Genomic DNA, 17,469 nt, shown 5'->3' with positions numbered 1-17,469 from the left:
CTTCCAATCTATATACCAGAGGCCTCCCAAAATAGCAAATTTTAGTGGGGCTTGAACACAGTGTGATGTAGTATGATTCAGAAAAGAGGGAAGTAACCCTCTCCGTTCCAGTTCCTGGAAGAATTGCAAGAGTGCACAAGTGGATTCTAGTGACTCACATGGCTTTGTATGAAGGAACATAAAGGCAGGTGGAAGGGCAGAAACATTGATCACTCCATGTAGCCATCTGACCATGCAAGAAGAGGCCTACCTCCAAAAAAGGTGTTGAGGACATATAGCAATTGGAAGCTGTATTGTTTGTCCAACCTGTCACAGAAGGGGTTACAGCAAGGCTGAACAGCAATTTCTTCTCTCCTTCAAATGCAATTTTCTTGAACAGGCTCCTTTATTCTAGCATTATTAAATGGCATCTAAATCTGCACAATGAAGGATGTATTCCAATAATCTTTGCATTAGCTACAGGAACAAATCTCACCAGTTACGTGCTGTACATCCTGCATTTTGTAATTTGCTCCTCTTTAAACATATGTGGCTTAAAAATAATCCCCAAATATTCTAAAGCCTATTTGGAGATTGGTAGAAAGAAGAATATTAATGATATTGAGCCAAAAAGGTAAGCAGAAAAGGGATTTTTAACATAATTTCCAGAAGTCCTAAGAGTAAATTGGATTTAAAAGTTTCTTTTGAGATATTTGTCATAGGTAAAATTATTGGTAACATGTAAGTTTGATACTACATAAACATATGATATAATTTGCTTTCATTGTGTAGCATATTCAGGTGCATAAATCATTTATAAGTACAATATATCACTTTTATCTCCCTCTCCAAACAAATTAAGCAGAATGGTGTTATTATTCTCATTACTTGGGTACATATAAGACCTGGAGAGGTCAAATAATTTATCCATGATTGCAAAGCTATTAAAGGGTAGAGCTGAACACAAATCTGTAGATTCATATTCAAATAATTCTTAAGTAAGCCAGATAAACCAATATGCCAGGCTCTTGTTGCCACTAAGTTGATTTTGACTAAAATAGTTTTCAGTCATCATGTAATGACAGGGGAGAATGAAACTGAGCTTCAAAAACAAAAGCCCTTGCTTTGTCTACTAATAACTCAAATTACTTCTCTCTGAGTATTAGTTTTCTCAACAGTATGAGGGTCTGGAACCAAAGAATTTCAGTATTTGTGTAACTACTTCCCATTCAGTACCAGAATACTTGGAACTTTTTTCCTTAACTGTCTTAGAACCTGTAATGAAGATCAAATCAGTCAAAAAACAATAAATAAAATTTAGGGCTGTATATGGAGAAATTAATGTAACATTAATAATAGCAAATATTTAACATTAACTGTGTATCAAGAATTATGTTAATAAATCTACAGACTCTAACTCATTCATTGCTAACACAAATGTCTATGAGTTGCCTGTAATTGTGCCAATTTGATAGATCAGCAGGATATGTAACTTGCACAATCTCGCATTGCTAATAAGTGGCAAAATCAAGATTTAAAACTAGATTATTCTAACTCAAAAGCATCTAGGTAGAAACCAAGGCCAATGGCCAGAAGTCAGTGAAAAGTAAGTTTCAGTTCTATTAAAGGGAAAAAGTTCTGACTGTCATTATCTATTGAAGGGTGGAATGGGCTATCATAGGAAAAAATGAGTTTCCCATTAACAACAGTATTCAAATATAGTATGGAATATGGTCTGTATGGGGATTTTTTTTTTTTTTTGACAGAATCTCGCTCTGTCACCAGGCTGGAGTGCAGTGGCGTGATCTTGGCGCACTGCAACCTCACCTGCCAGATTCAAGTGATTCTCCTGCCTCAGCCTCCTGAGTAGCTGGGACTACAGGCACGCGCCACCATGCCTGGCTAATTTTTGTATTTTTAGTAGAGATGGGGTTTCTCCATGTTGGCCAGGATGGTCTCAATCTCTTGACCTCATGATCCACCCACCTCAGCCTCCCAAAGTGCTAGGATTACAGACTTGAGCTACCATGCCTGGCTGGGGATGTATGTTTTATGAGGAAATTACATGGTCCCCATGAACATTCAGCAGGACACTGAGGCTACTTGCGGGTATTCTAAAGAAGATCTGATTGATAGACATCTCAAGTGAATATTTGGAGTAATGAAAACTCTACTACAGAGTTTCTTTGGAGTGACATGAGAAAGGAAATTTAAAGAGATTCCTGGTGGTACAATGTACTGTTAAGGAGAAAAAAGGAGAGGGCTTACGGAGTTATACTAAAAGAGGGAGCAAAAGTAAAGGATTATATAATAACATTTACTGAACACAACATATTTCAAGCATATGCAATGATACTGTCTCTAATCTGTGCAACTACTTTACAAAATAGCCTTTTTATGTTCATTTTACAAAAGAGGAGAATGAGACTCACAAAAATACGTTATTACCTGAGGACTCAGAGCTATTATTACCTCTGATGCCAAAATACACTCTTTTATACATTGTGCTTTATGTATTATATCAGATCTGATCCTTTCTCTAAAGTTAGGGCTCTTAAACTCTCTGGACCAATAATAGTTTTTATATTGTTGTTAAATAATACCCACCATCTCAGTGGACACTGTGACAAAATCCCCATGTGATCCCTTTGGAGGATCCAGTGCAATAAGGACCTAATTGCTCTGGGAAGCAAAGGACAATAAAGCGACATTTCTCTGGACTGCAGCTTTAAATTGTTTTGGCTTGGTTAGGAGTAGAAAGTTGAGTACATGAGAGGGCATTCTGGGACCCCCAAAAAATATAGGCCGGGAATAGCTGTTTCAAACTTCAAAACACAAATACCAAAGAACCAAAAAGACACTTCTTAAAGAGCACATGTATATGAATGCGTGATTTATATTTGCTCAACTGGTATTCATTCAATTTAACTTTTATTTATCAAGTGGTTTTTTATATTTTGAGAAAGTTCACCTTCAGGAAGCTCACATTCTAGGTATCCCTATGCAACATAATAGTACTGGCAAGACATCAGGTGCTAAAAAGTAGAATTGTTAGCCATGTGCTATGGAGACACTGAATGAGGAGGCACCAACGGTAAAGAATGGGATCAGGGATTATTTCATCAAAGAAATGATATTTAGGCTAAAATTCTGAGATTGAATAAACTGTTAGCAGATTAGAAAAGACCATTTCAGGCTGCATTATGAGCTCAGAGGTGACACAATGTATGTTGTGTTTGTAAACAACAAACCAAGAAAATAGAGGAAGCAAAGAGAAATGCAATAGATGAAAAGACTGGAAGAGAAGACGGAGTCCTATAAAGGAGCATGCTCCTCACTGGAGGATTTGAGAAAAGGCATGGACTTCTATAGCAGACCAGAACATGACTGCCTAAACAATTTTTAACAGCACTGTTTCTCTGAGAATTGCCCTCAGGAGTAAAATCAGGGAGGCTGTTAGAAATTCAGGCATGAAATAGGGCCTTGCAATGTTTGTGCTACAGGCTTAACCATGTATTGATTAGAGGCCTTTGGAATCAGGAAACTTGAAGTCACCAGCAGGCAAGTTACTTATGAAAATTATTTACTATCTCTAGGCATCATTGTCCTTACCTATGAAATGGGGTAATCGGTTCATGACAAGGATGAAATGAAATGTGCATGGAAGTAATTATCATGGGGCACATCCATAGTAAACAATAAATAAAAATATCTATCAACATCATCACCACCGTCATCACCATAATCATCATTGTCATCATCATTTTTGGCCATATCAAACCTTTTCTCTCCAGCATTTAGAAATGGGGTTGAGAAATTAGCGTTTGCTCAGTGTCATTTCCTAAGGCTGTCGGTTTTGGGGGCGGGCATGTTTGGCTGAGTTAATGCAACAACAGAGACAGAAAGAAACCGAACTGCAGCAGCCCCATGGAAGGAGGCATAGGCAAGAGTCACTGCAACCCCAAAATCTGAGAGAGCAGCTGTCTGGATCTCTGACAGCCTCCCTGATTTTATTCCTTCACAATCTAGGTGTCATTTCTGCCTTTGGTTTCCCCCAAGAAAGGGTTGTGTCTTTATTATAAATTCCTCTTTTTTCTTCAAGGCAAATTAAATGTTTTCTATCACTAGGTTCTCAAAGGAGCTTAATTCAGAAGGCTGTATTCCAAATATGAAAGCAGAATTTCAGATTGTGACAATACAGTAGGACACTCAGATAGGTCGTGTGACCCACAAGAGAGAAAACCTAGAAAAGGTGGAATCCTGGACTTGCTTCCTGGCCATTCCAGAAAGGACCAAGCTAATTGGCAGTTACTTAATGAACTGCTGCTTAATGAGTCTCTCACACCTCCATGGAACAGAATAAGCACGTTAGTAAACTGTGTGAACTCTTTCAGGCCACTAGGGGACTACTGAGCATCGTCTTCTGGCAGTGCTACTCATGCCCTGGAATCTGCCTATTTATCAAATGCTTGGAGTATAGAAAAGAGAGGACAGAATTTTGGGTTCAAGTCCAGTGATGTGCTCTGGGGAAATGTTATAGAAGCACAAGCAGAATGGAAGTCAATTAAACATGGATTCTGTTGGACTTGGATAAGATGTAAACTCCAAAGCTACTGCCATGCACAGGGACATTCTCAGAGCAAGAGTACAAATAAAATGTTGAAAGTGCCTTGGAAAGGTCAGAGGATTTCATGGGAATGCAGGTTCTTCATGTTATTATGTGAAGAATATTAATGTGTTTTTCATATTATTATTTTAAATGACAGTGTTTTGTATTAGGATTAAATGTAAAAAAATTGCCATTTTTATATGAGTGATTCAATGTGACAGAAGAAAAATATAAATAATGGTGGGTTCAGGGGACTCAGAGAAAAAGCTGAGAGGTGTTTGCTGCACAATTTGGAGCTACTGACTCATTGGTGATTGATAACATTGCACCAAAAAAATTGGTAAAGATTCTCTCTAACAAATCCTGACTCTCCAAGAAATAAATGAGTTATTTAAAATAGATTTTTAACAAACAGGCTTTGGAGAGAATGTGCTAGGAGTAGAGTATTTGGTACTGTCAGAATTAAAAGAGGTATATAACTGTGGACTTGCTGTGGGTTTATTGTTGTTGTCATCCTTTTGGTTATTAAGGAACATGTTAGTTATTAAAACAGAAAGATCTAACTTCCAGTGGTAAAACAAAATGGCTTACATTTCTTACACTAGAAAAAATATGGAGGGAGGCAACTCCTGGCTTTGGCAGCTAAGAGACAGCAGAGCTGACATCTCTGTATTTCATGCTGCCTTATCTTGTGATTACCTCAGTTTCATATCGGCATTCAACAGAAGTAAAAAACTGAGTCACGTGGCCACCTCTAGCTACAGTGTGGCTAGGGAAATTGTAAACTACCCCTTGATTTCTGAATTGGAAAATTAGAAAATTAATATGTATGGATAAATGTTCAGATGAATTCTACAAAATATCTTTTGTTACTATTGAAACCTAGGAAAATGAACAGATTTCAATAGCAAGGGATAGTCTTATTAAGTTTTTCATTCTTTAAATTGTAGATGGCAGAGAAAGATGAGAGTTGGAAATCATTATTAAATTGGCCATCTGAAAGATTTGTCACAGTCAGAGAACTCCCTCCAGGCATGTTAATTACAGCAGGTATCCTTGACTCTGGGATGAATACTTAGGGAGTAGAGTGTAGCCTGCATTTCTGTTGCCACTGCCCACTCAGCTTTTGGGCCATGCTCAATCTGCACACATATGTACAGAAGCCTAGTGAACTAGTGAATTGCCCATTCTAATGAGAATTATGAGAAGTCCTTTCCTAAAAGTCATTAGTATTTTTAAGATATTCTGAAGAATTCCATTGCCATTGAATATGAGTAATGCAGTTACTTTCCAAGAGCTGATGGCAAGTGAGACCTGATATTCAGTTAAAGAATCCAGGCCTTCAAAAGGCCTGAAATTCATGAAACACATTAGTTTGGCACTTCCCAGAATTTCCCTTTTTGTGTTGTATTTCTAAGTTATATACTGGCAGTTTTTTAAAGTTTCTTACAGGAAATGATTTTTACAAATTAAAGCTATTCCATCAATTAGTATTCATTTTATTAAATCCCACCTGAGAAATTTCATATAAAATTAAGTGATAGGAAAATCTTTGTCTTCATGAGGATTTGACATGCTTTCTTCTTTCTACAAATGCATAACTGAGGGTGTTTCTCCTTGCAGCCTTGCTGCCAGGGAACTCAAAGTCAAAACTGAAGTATAGCTGACTTTTGTTGGTGTTGGTCTTCTATTATTCTTGTGCCTGTTTTTCTGTTGCTACTCTGTACTTAGTACTTGTCTTGTTTTAGGAGGTTCCTCAAAATTCTGCAGGAAGGAGTGGGATGCAAATAAATAGTAGTGAATGAGATAGTAATTGATGATTTTCTTGGGCCACTGAGTTATTCGAATCAATTATATTCATATTACCTATCGATTACTTGATCTGGAGTAGTGTTTAAACTAAAACCAAGAACAAAATGGATGAATCCAGAATGGAGAAGACATTAACTCTTAAAGGAGACTTAGAACCAGAAGGTTCTAGGAAAATCAGGCACTAAACTGTAGAGTATATGTTTTACAGAAAGGAGACAGTTACTGTTCACCTTCAGCCAACTTATATTTGAAACTACTTGAGTAAAATATTACATATCTTCCAGTCTTTAAAGAAGAAATTTTTCTTTATGTGAAACTGCCATTTTTAATGTTAATTTTTTTAATTTGGTTTTTACATACATTAATATTTACTTATTTTGGTGTGTAGCTCTTTGAATTATTATAAGCCCCAAAATTTACTCCCCCAAATTTCCCTTATGCTGCTGTTTTGTAGCCAAACCTTCCAAAAATCCCTAATCTCTGGCATCCACCAATGGTGTTTTTCACAGCTATACTTTTGTCTTCTTCAGAATGTCATACACACAGCACATAATCTAATGGTTAGGTTTTTTCACTTAGCATAATTCGTTAGAGATGTATCCATGTTGTTGACCACGTCAATAATTTGTTCAAATTTTAAAGAAAAGTAGTATTTTATTGTAACAATGTACCACAATTTGTTTATCCATTCATCAATTAAATGACAACTGGGTTGTTTCCAATTTTTAGTGATTATGAATAATGCTGCTATAAACATTCATATGGAGATTTTTGTGTAAATGTAAGTTTTCTGTTACTTGATTAAATATCTAGGAGTGAGATTGCTAGGTTGTTTTATAAATTGATGACTAATTTGATTTAAAAACTACCAAAATATCTTCCAAAGTATATGTATTATTTTATACACCTATCAGCAATTTATGAGAGTTTCAGTTGCTCCAAATTTATACCAGTACTTGGCACAATTGTTTATCATTCTAATAGGTGCACAGTGGCATTGTTTTAATCTCCTTTTCCTAATGACCAATAAGCATAATTGCTTATTTGCTATGTATATATCTTGGTTCAAACTTTTTGCATATTTTGAGAATATTCTATTGTTTATTATTTTTAAACTTTAAGAGTTCTTAATATTTTCTAAATAAACACCTTTTCAAATAGGTAATTTGCTCCCAGTCAGTAACTTGACTTTTCATTATTTAACAGCGTCTTTTGCAGAACAAGGATATTTAATTTTGAGGAAGTCCAATATGTCAATGTTTTCTATAATAAGGTACAATTTGGTGGTAATATTTAAACCACAATGAGATACAATCTAATGCCAGTCAGAATGGCTATTATTAAAAAGTCAAAAATAATGCTGGTGAGTTTATGGAGAAAAAAGAACGTTTACACACTGTTGGTAGGAGTTTAAATTAATTCAGCCATCATAGAAGACGATGTGGCAATTCCTCAAAGACCTAGAGGCAGAAATACCATTCAACCCAGCAATTCCATTACTGGGTATATACCCAAAGGAATATGAAATCATTATATTATAAATACATATGTACTCATATGTTCATTGCAGCACTATTCTAAAGTGCAAATACATGGAATCAACCTATATACCCATCAATGATAGACTGAATAAAGAAAATGTGGCAGGCACATATACACCATGGAATACTATGCAGCCAAAAAAAGAATGAAATTATATCCTTTACAGAGACATAGATGGAGCTGGAGGTCATTATTGTTAGCAAACTAACACAGAAACAGACAACCAAATACCACATGTTCTCACTTATAAGTGGGAACTAAATGATGAGAACACATGGACACATAGCAGGGAACAACACACACTGGGGCCTTTTGGAAGGTGGAAGGTGTGAGGAGGGAGAGGAAAAACAACTAATGGGTACTAAGCTTAATACCTGGGTGATGAAATAATCTGTACAACAAATCCCCATGACACAAGTTTACCTATGTAACAAACCTGCACTTGTACCCCTGTACTTAAAATAAGAGTTAAAAAATGTTCACACCCTTTACCTAGAGATTTCACTGCCTAAAATGGATCCTAAATAAGAAACTAAAAATACTGTGGGGAAAATGATTGAAGATATTAGATATAATTTTAAAGCTAAGTTTTCAAATCTAGAAAAATAAATGATCAAACATGGTGAAATACCACACAACTATTACAAATTTTTACAAAGAATTCATAGCAACATGGGAAATACTTAGAGTTACATGAAACAAAATTCAGAATACAAAATTGTATTTGTACTTTGATTACAATTATGGCAAATACAATCTATAAATATAATAAACACCTGAAAGAAAATTTAAAAAAAAACTGCCTAACTCAAGATTTTCTCCTATGTTTTCTTCAATATTTTTTCAATTGGAATTTGTTTTACAGAATGCTAACTGTGATTCTTATAAACAGTGGTGAAGAAATTGTTTTTGTTTATTGTTATTTTATTTGATGAGATTTTTTAAAATACAAAATTGTTGAGAGAACACTTATCAGTACATAGAAACAGAATCACAAACATAAACATGCTTTTTCTTTTTCTTTCTTTCTTTCTTTTTTTTTTTTTTTTTTTTTTTTTTGAGACGGAGTTTCGCTCTTGTCACCCAGGCTGGAGTGCAATGGCAAGATCTTGGCTCGCTGCAACCTCTGCCTCCAGGGTTCAAGCAATTCTCCTGCCTCAGCCTCCCTAGTAGCTGGGATTACAGGGGCATGCCACAAAGCCCAGCTAATTTTTGTATTTTTAGTAGAGACAGGGTTTGATCACGTTGGCCAGGCTGGTCTCGAACTCCTGATCTCAGGTGATCCACGTGCCTCAGCCTCCCAAAGTGTTGGTATTACAGGCATGAGCCAGTGAGCCATTGCACCCGGCCTAAACATGATATGTATGTATACTTTACATTCTAGGGTACATGTGCACAACATGCAGGTTTGTTACATAGGTATACATGTGCCACGTTGGTTTGTTGCACCTATCAACTCGTCATTGCTTATTCTTATAGAACATTCCAGATAAAGCTGAAGCCTGTTGTAGCAACTCACCAATTAAACAGAATTATTACATGAAAGTTCTTATCTATTTTGTGCCAAATTTTGATATCAACAGGCTTTTATTTTGCTAAACTGAGACATTTGATGTTCAAGTTGTTTTGCTAATCTGAGAAGTTGATATTTCATTGTTACTTTAATTTGTATCCCTTTATTATTAAGCTTGAACTTTATTTTAATGTTTAATGGTTACTTGGATTTCTTCATATTTGAATTGCCTTTATCCATTCTATAGCCTTTATCTATTTTATTACTCATTTATTCATATATTTATTTATTTAATACTTTGCTTTTATATGTTTACCTGGTGCTTTTTTTTCCCCAATGTGTTACTTTGTTTATTATATATTTTGTCACACAGATTAAAAAAATAATATGATAAAGTGTATTTTGTTTTTTCTTATTAACAGTGATCTCAGGGCCTATCTAATAAAGTATTTCCTTCTATAAGTTAAAATATTTTACACATTATTTAGGATAATTAATTATGAGTCTCAAAGGAATATGCCCATTCCCTCTCTCCTGTCTCCCTGATGGACATAAAAATGACTTTAGGAGAAATGACAAAATATCTCTATGAAAATGAACCCTTAAGTCTGAGCTCCTACTGTAAACCCATCTTAATTTTTTTCTCTCCCATCTTTCAACACTTTGATAATGTCATCATAAAATTGAAAGTTTTGATGGTGTTTGTACTCATCTGTCTGAATTTCATCTGTATCTCTGCTAAGTGGACTTCTGAATCTCAAATGAGTTGTTCAGAGACAGTGAACAATATGGTGTGATGGTTCAGAGAGCTCTGATTTGGGTATCAGACCAATTTGTATCTGATTTCAGACTCTGCCACTTACTAGCTGTGAGTCCTTAGGTAAGTCACTTAACTTCCTGAGCCTCAGTGTCCTCATCAATAATCCAAGCTTAATAATACTTCACATACTTTTTATGAGAACAAAATAAAGTTTGTACACTGTGATCATTAAAAAAAAATCTTACACGTTTTCTTCCAATAGTTTAGCAGTACTCTATTTAAATCCTTAGTTAGCTGGTAGATAATTATTACACTTAAATTTTACCGTTTAAATTCTTTTTTTTTTTTTTTTGAGAAGGAGTCTCGCTCTGTCGCCCAGGCTGGAGTGCAGTGGCGCAATCTCGGCTTACTGCAAGCTCCGCCTCCCGGGTTCACGCCATTCTCCTGTCTCAGCCTGCCGAGTAGCTGGGACTACAGGTGCCCACCACCACGCTCAGCTAATTTTTTGTATTTTTAGTAGAGACAGGGTTTCACCGTGTTAGCCAGGATGGCCTTGATCTCCTGAGCTTGTGATCCACCCGCCTCAGCCTCCCAAAGTGCTGGGATTACAGGCGTGAGCCACGGCGCCCAGCCTAAACTCTTAGTTATCTGTAATATACTTTTATGAATGAGTAGTACTAAGACTCTCTTTTATTTTTCGAATTATAATGCAATTGTTCTAATAACAAGTGGGGAATAATCTATTTTTTCCCCATTGGTTTTGCTATGGTTTGAAGCATCTCCCTAAAGTTCATGTGTTGGAAATTTGATTGCCATTGTAACAAATACATTGCATTAGGAAGTGGAATCATTAAGGGATGATTAGATCATGAGACCTCTGCTCTCATTAATACATTAACACCTTTATAATGGCAGTGGGTTAGTTATCATGGGAGGGGCTCCAGATAAAAAGATGGGTTTGGCCCAATTTCCTATCTGTTTAGCATGCTCACTTGTCCTTTCACCAAGAGATGGCATAGCATGAAGACCTTTGCCAGACACTGGCACATGTTCTTGGACTTTGCAGCCTACAGAATCATGTGCCAAATAAACTTCTTTTCTTTTTAATTACCTAGTCTGTGGCCTTTTGGTATAACACCAGAAACTAGAGTAAGACACATTTTTAATATACACTCTATAATATAATTATTTTCCCATTTTTGCTGGAGAATGTATTTTGGACTCTTGATTCTGTTTCACTGACTTTTTAAGTTATATGCACACCTGTTTGTTTCACTTTTTTTCCCTTAGATAAAATGTGTCTTGGATGTTTTGGTGTTCCTCTTCCCACTAAATCCCATTTGAGACCAAAGGATTTATTTCTCTAGTTGCTGTGAGTCCCCTTAGAAATTCCCTCAGTTGAATAAACTTGTTGAACCTTTATTTGGGCAGGAAACCTTTACTGACATATATACGAACGTACAGCCCTCTCCGCAAGCTTTGAAACACATTTCTAGGATCGTCTCATCTTCAGAGCTCCATGGGGTTGGCTGAGGCAACTTTGAGATTGCAATTGTTGAGACTGGAACTTTTGCAGCCCAACCCCCCTTCCTTTCCACACGTAGTAATTCAACAGGAACTCACTACTGAATCACCTGCAGGCTAACCTCTGTCTCAGAATCTGCTTTCTGAAGAATACAGTTTCTGACTCAAATCAGATTTTATTGACAATCTGCCAGTTTGTGGTCTTCAGTACAATTTTAAATATATATTAATTTTTATCCCCTATCTTTTTAAGTGGTCTGCTACCTGTTCTTAAGATCTGCCACTATGTCAAAATGGAGAGTTATAACATATATGTAATTTCAAAAGTATCACTAAAGAGTGTTTTGAAAGATTATATCATGAAAACGTAAACCCTATGCTTTTCCCTCCCCCCCCAAAAAATGTCAAAATTGCATTTACATCTATTTTGTACTAGAGCTTACACATGAATCAAGAAATTTTTTAAAAAAGGGCATCATGAAGCCTCTTGCCCATCCATTGGCTTTCTTTTAACCACTATGCCAATATTTCTATTTGACTATATATTTGAAATGCTGTGATTCAAATATTCCTCCTTCATATTCATTAATTTGCTTAGTATATTCAGTGGGCAGTTATTATGAGCCAAATATTGAAGTGTTTTTTGTTAAAGGAAAACAATTAGAAAAGCAAGAAACTATACCTGTCTCAAGGAATAATAAGACAAGTATGAAATAACATAATGCAAACAGGCTATTATCAACGCAATGCAGAGGTACAGAATGCAGTGAGAAATCAGATTATTGAGATCTCACTTGAAGGCTTTATTTTATTCCAGTTATTAATGAATTATTTGTCTAATTTTAACTGTTTCTTCTGGACAATTCTTATTCCATATTTTTTGAAAAATATTTTGATATCTTAATTTATGTTTTATTTTTTCCCCTTTAACTTAACTGTATATTTTTTCCTCTTCAAGCAGTGGCAAATTCTGTCTTTTCTTGCCTCAGGAGTGTTTGTGGCAAGGCAGAAAGCAGATAATACGCTAGTTTCTAGATTTGTTTTCAGAAAGACCTGAAGGTATAGGCATAAACAAGGTTGCCTGGAGAAAAATAAAAGGAGGAACACTTCACACAGACTACAAAGAGAATCCCCCAGGCTAGGGGAGTAGAGAAACATAGAAATACACGTAGGTCTGGAAAGTACAAAAGAACTGTGCCATGCATCCTAGCTACACCACCTGGACACAGTACCAGAGTAGAAACAGTGTCATGGGAGGTCAAGCAAACGGGACTACAAGCAGATGTCTGTCCCGCAGGAATAGCTCAGAAGCCATAGAAAACTGCTACATCTCACAAGACCATGTAGACAGAGACAATTATATTTCACTGTCAACTCAGTGAACTGATGCTTAAGAACAGATGCCCTGTCCTCAACCCATGTCTTGGCACTGCATAGGATCCTACTGCTGTAGTATCAGGAGAGAGAAAGTTTCATTTCTTGTGTGCCAGAATTTGTCAACTGAGATCTATGTCTGCAAGAAAAGTGTAAGGTTTTGGTCTCTTGTTTATTATTTGCTTTTTGTTCAAATACTACTTCATTCATTATTTCATAATCCACCTTTAGGACTGTTGGGGGTCAAAATGAGAAAATAATTTGTGCAGAAAACACTACTTAGAACAGAGGAATGGAAGCAATGAACTAGTTTTTCTTCTCAGAAACACTTTTTAACCTCAGTCTCTAGTTGCAAAATCTCATTTATAATGGTGGTAGAGGGTTTGCTAAATATTCACGTACTTGATGCCTAAGCTTTTATTCATTACCTAACATTGTTCCCACTGAGGCATATCCCTGAGAAATGTATGAATTTATTATCTAAGGAATGAATCTATTGTGATGGATATCACTTGCTATTCCTCATTATCTTTCAGCTCATACTCCAAGTCGCAGTTTAAATGTCAATTCCATAGCTAAATCTACCTATTCCCAACTTCCAAAAATAACAAGTTTTGATTCTTCAATTATGTATTCTCAAAGCACATAATACTTCTACTGTGCACTTTTAATCATAGTAAAATCTTTTCTGTGTGTAATTCTTTGTTTCGGGCTCCCTTCCAATTAGAATGTTAGTTGATGAGTTACTTCCATAGCACTTAGCACAATGTTTGATGCACAATAACTATATATATATTTTTTATTTTATTATTATTATACTTTAAGTTTTAGGGTACATGTGCACATTGTGCAGGTTAGTTACATATGTGTACATGTGCCATGCTGGTGTGCTGCACCCATTAACTCGTCATTTAGCATTAGGTATATCTCCTAATGCTATCCCTACCCCTCCCCCCACCCCACAACAGTCCCCAGAGTGTGATGCTCCCCTTCCTATGTCCATGTGTTCTCATTGTTCAATTCCCACCTATGAGTGAGAACATGCGGTGTTTGGTTTTTTGTCCTTGCGATAGTTTACTGAGAATGATGGTTTCCAGTTTCATCCATGTCCCTACAAAGGACATGAACTCATCATTTTTTATGGCTGCATAGTATTCCATGGTGTATATGTGCCACATTTTCTTAATCCAGTCTATCATTGTTGGACATTTGGGTTGGTTCCAAGTCTTTGCTATCACAATAACTATTTAATAAATATTTCTGACTGTCACAGAGAGGGAGTATGTGACTGAATAAATTTCAGTTTACTGTTTCAATTCTTCCCAATTATATATATACACATATATGTATACATACATGCATGTTTGTGTATGTATGTGCATATATTCTATGAAAAGACAACATTTTATTTTTTTTTTTTTCTATGATGAAGACCCCAAATGAGGTACCAGAGTCTTTATCCATAAAGGGAATGTCTACACATCAGAAGGTAACGGAAATGGACTTGGGGATGGAGAGAGTGGAATAGAGTTTAGCATGAACTCAGAGGAGCAAGAGCTTTTACATGATAATTGAGAGCTGATGGAAAAAAATTAGAGGCATACACAAAATTAAATTATGTTGATTTCACTTATTTGCATATGACCTCACTCCAAGAAGACTTGAGGCAGGGATTTACTAGTGTTTTGATTCTACTTGTAGAATATATTCTATCCTCTCTTTAAGTTACTGGTAAGATAGATGATAGATGGATAGATAGATAGATAGATAGATAGATAGATAGATATAGAGATATATAGATATAATAAACTTTATTTAAAAATTATTTTTATTTTACTTTAAGTTTCGGGATACATGTGCAGAATGTGGAGATTTGTTACTTAAGTAAATGTGTGCCATGGTGGTTTGCTGCACCTATCAACCCATCACCTAGGTATTAAGCCCCACATGCACTAGCTATTTGAAAGATAATATTTCAAATGACTGTCATTTTACAAAGGGTAAGAAATATGTCAGGTGCTAACATTTCTTATGAGAATAAGTAGATTGAAACATGAAAGTTGAATGAAAGATTTTGTTGTATTCCTTTCTGTAGCCTTTGCTGTTGCACCACGCTTGTGTAATATTCCAAAAAAGCATACTCAAGGATATCTATGTGCCTAAATGAGAGCCATGATGTGATGAGCAATTCAAGTTTGTTATTCGCTTACACATCTCTCCTGGAGTACTCTTCATGTATTTGCACCTCTGAGAGATTTATGGGGCTCCAGATTAGCTTTTTATGCAAAAAAACTCATTAAGAAAAAATATAATTACATACCTCCAACCCGCAGTGTGTGGGTAGATATCAGAACCTTAATGTCAAAGAACATCGTCAAGAAAAAAAATGAAAATGGCAAAATAAAATGCAATTCCCAAAGTGACCAAACCAACCCATTAAAAATTACTTGTAATTTGTCACATCATATCAATCACATTGATCAGTTACATTTGAAGGTCCTAAGAACACAAGTATCTGAAGATTTGTGACAGATAAAATATGGTCTCCCATTAGTGCACAATACCTTATTGTTTACGAGTGGTAATAAAAAAAATTACACAAGAGGTGAAACCCAGTAACAGGCAGTTCATTTCTGTTTTAGGTGACTTGGATCAAAAATGCCATAATCACATACTCAGCATGTTGTTTTAATAAACATAAAATAAACATTAAGATAACTTTTATGATTTCTGTTGTATTCCTACTCTTGATACACAAGATTAGGAAATAATTTTTAAAAGGCACTCATTTTGCCTCATGGTTTGATATAGTTTCTTTAAATTTTACTTTTATGTACTGCTTATATCCGTGAAATAGCATAATGTGTAGTGCTTAATGTATTTAATTAAAAATATATTTAATGGGCTATGAAAATGTTTACATGGTAACAAATAATGTAATTCATACCCACTAGCAAGTGTCAATATGTGAGTGATTAGAATACAGGTGGATATGGATACTAACACAAAACTAGGTATTTCAGCAGTACTTTTACTTCTAATTTTTCTGTAGTGGAAAGGTGTATGTAAATGTATACCTATTTCTAATGCTCTTTACTTGGAATTATTTATAAGGACATCTTCCCAAAAGATGTTACTATATTGAATTTCCAAAAATGTGCTTTTTTTTAGTGTGGATTTTTGTTCTTAGGTAAAAAGTGTAAATTGATTAGCCATATGAGGTCCTTGTTTAATCTGAGAAACTGCCCAGAAATGTACAGGCAATATTATATTAAAGCTGAAAAAGAATAAAACCTCAAGCATTCTAATTAAATCACAGTCTTATCTGGCTGATGCTCACTAAGTATCTACTGATAAATAGAACAAAAACTCAGTAGAGGAAATAATGATGTTCTTAGAATCTGCATGAAGGTAGAAAGGGAGGGAGTAGTAGAATAGAAAATGGTAGAAATCTACATTAGCGACAAAAAGACCTACTCAAATTCATTTTGCCTCATGGTTTGATATAGTTTCTTTAAATTTTACTTTTATGTACTGCTTATATCCGTGAAATAGCATAATTTGTAGTGTTTAATGTATTTAATTAAAAATATATTTAATGGGCTATGAAAATGTTTACATGGTAACAAATAATGTAATTCATACCCACCAGCAAGTGTCAATATGTGAGCGATTAGAATAAAAGTGGATATGGATACTAACACAAAACTAGGTATTTCCGCAGTACTTTTACTTCTAATTTTTCTGTAGTGGAAAGTTGTATGTAATTAATTAGTTACCTTGTATTAATCAGTGTTCTTCAGAAAAACCAAAACAATAAGATAGATAGATAGGTGTATAGAAAGTTTTCTCATAAAGCATAGTCACAAAAGGTTGTGGCTGAGAAATCCTACAGTCTGTAGTTGGCAAGCTGGAGACCCTAGAGAACTGGTGGTGTAATTCCAATCCAAGTCCAAAGACCATAGAACCAGGAAAGCTAAAGGTGTGAATTCTAGTCCAAGTGCAGAAGATAAACATCAAGGCTGAGCTGAAAGACAGTCAGGCAGAGAGAGAGAGAGAGAGAGGAAATTGGGCTTTACTACACCTTTTTGGCCTAGTTAGCCCCTGGATTGGATGATGTCTCACATTGGGGAGGGCAGTCTACTTTATTTGGCCAAAATAAATCAATTCAAATGCTAATCTCATCCAGAAACACCTCACAGATATACCTAGAAAAAATATTTAGCCAAATATCTGGGCACCCTATGGCCCAATCAAACTGACACATAAAATTAACTATTACAACCCATTTTTATTCTTTCATTGTCAGAATGCCTTGGTTGAAAATAGTTACATTACTTTCAAGTTACAAACATT

This window comes from Pan paniscus, chromosome 4 (assembly GCF_029289425.2).
Source record: "Pan paniscus chromosome 4, NHGRI_mPanPan1-v2.0_pri, whole genome shotgun sequence".
Lineage (NCBI taxonomy): Eukaryota > Metazoa > Chordata > Mammalia > Primates > Hominidae > Pan > Pan paniscus.
This window is presented reverse-complemented; position numbering follows the sequence as displayed.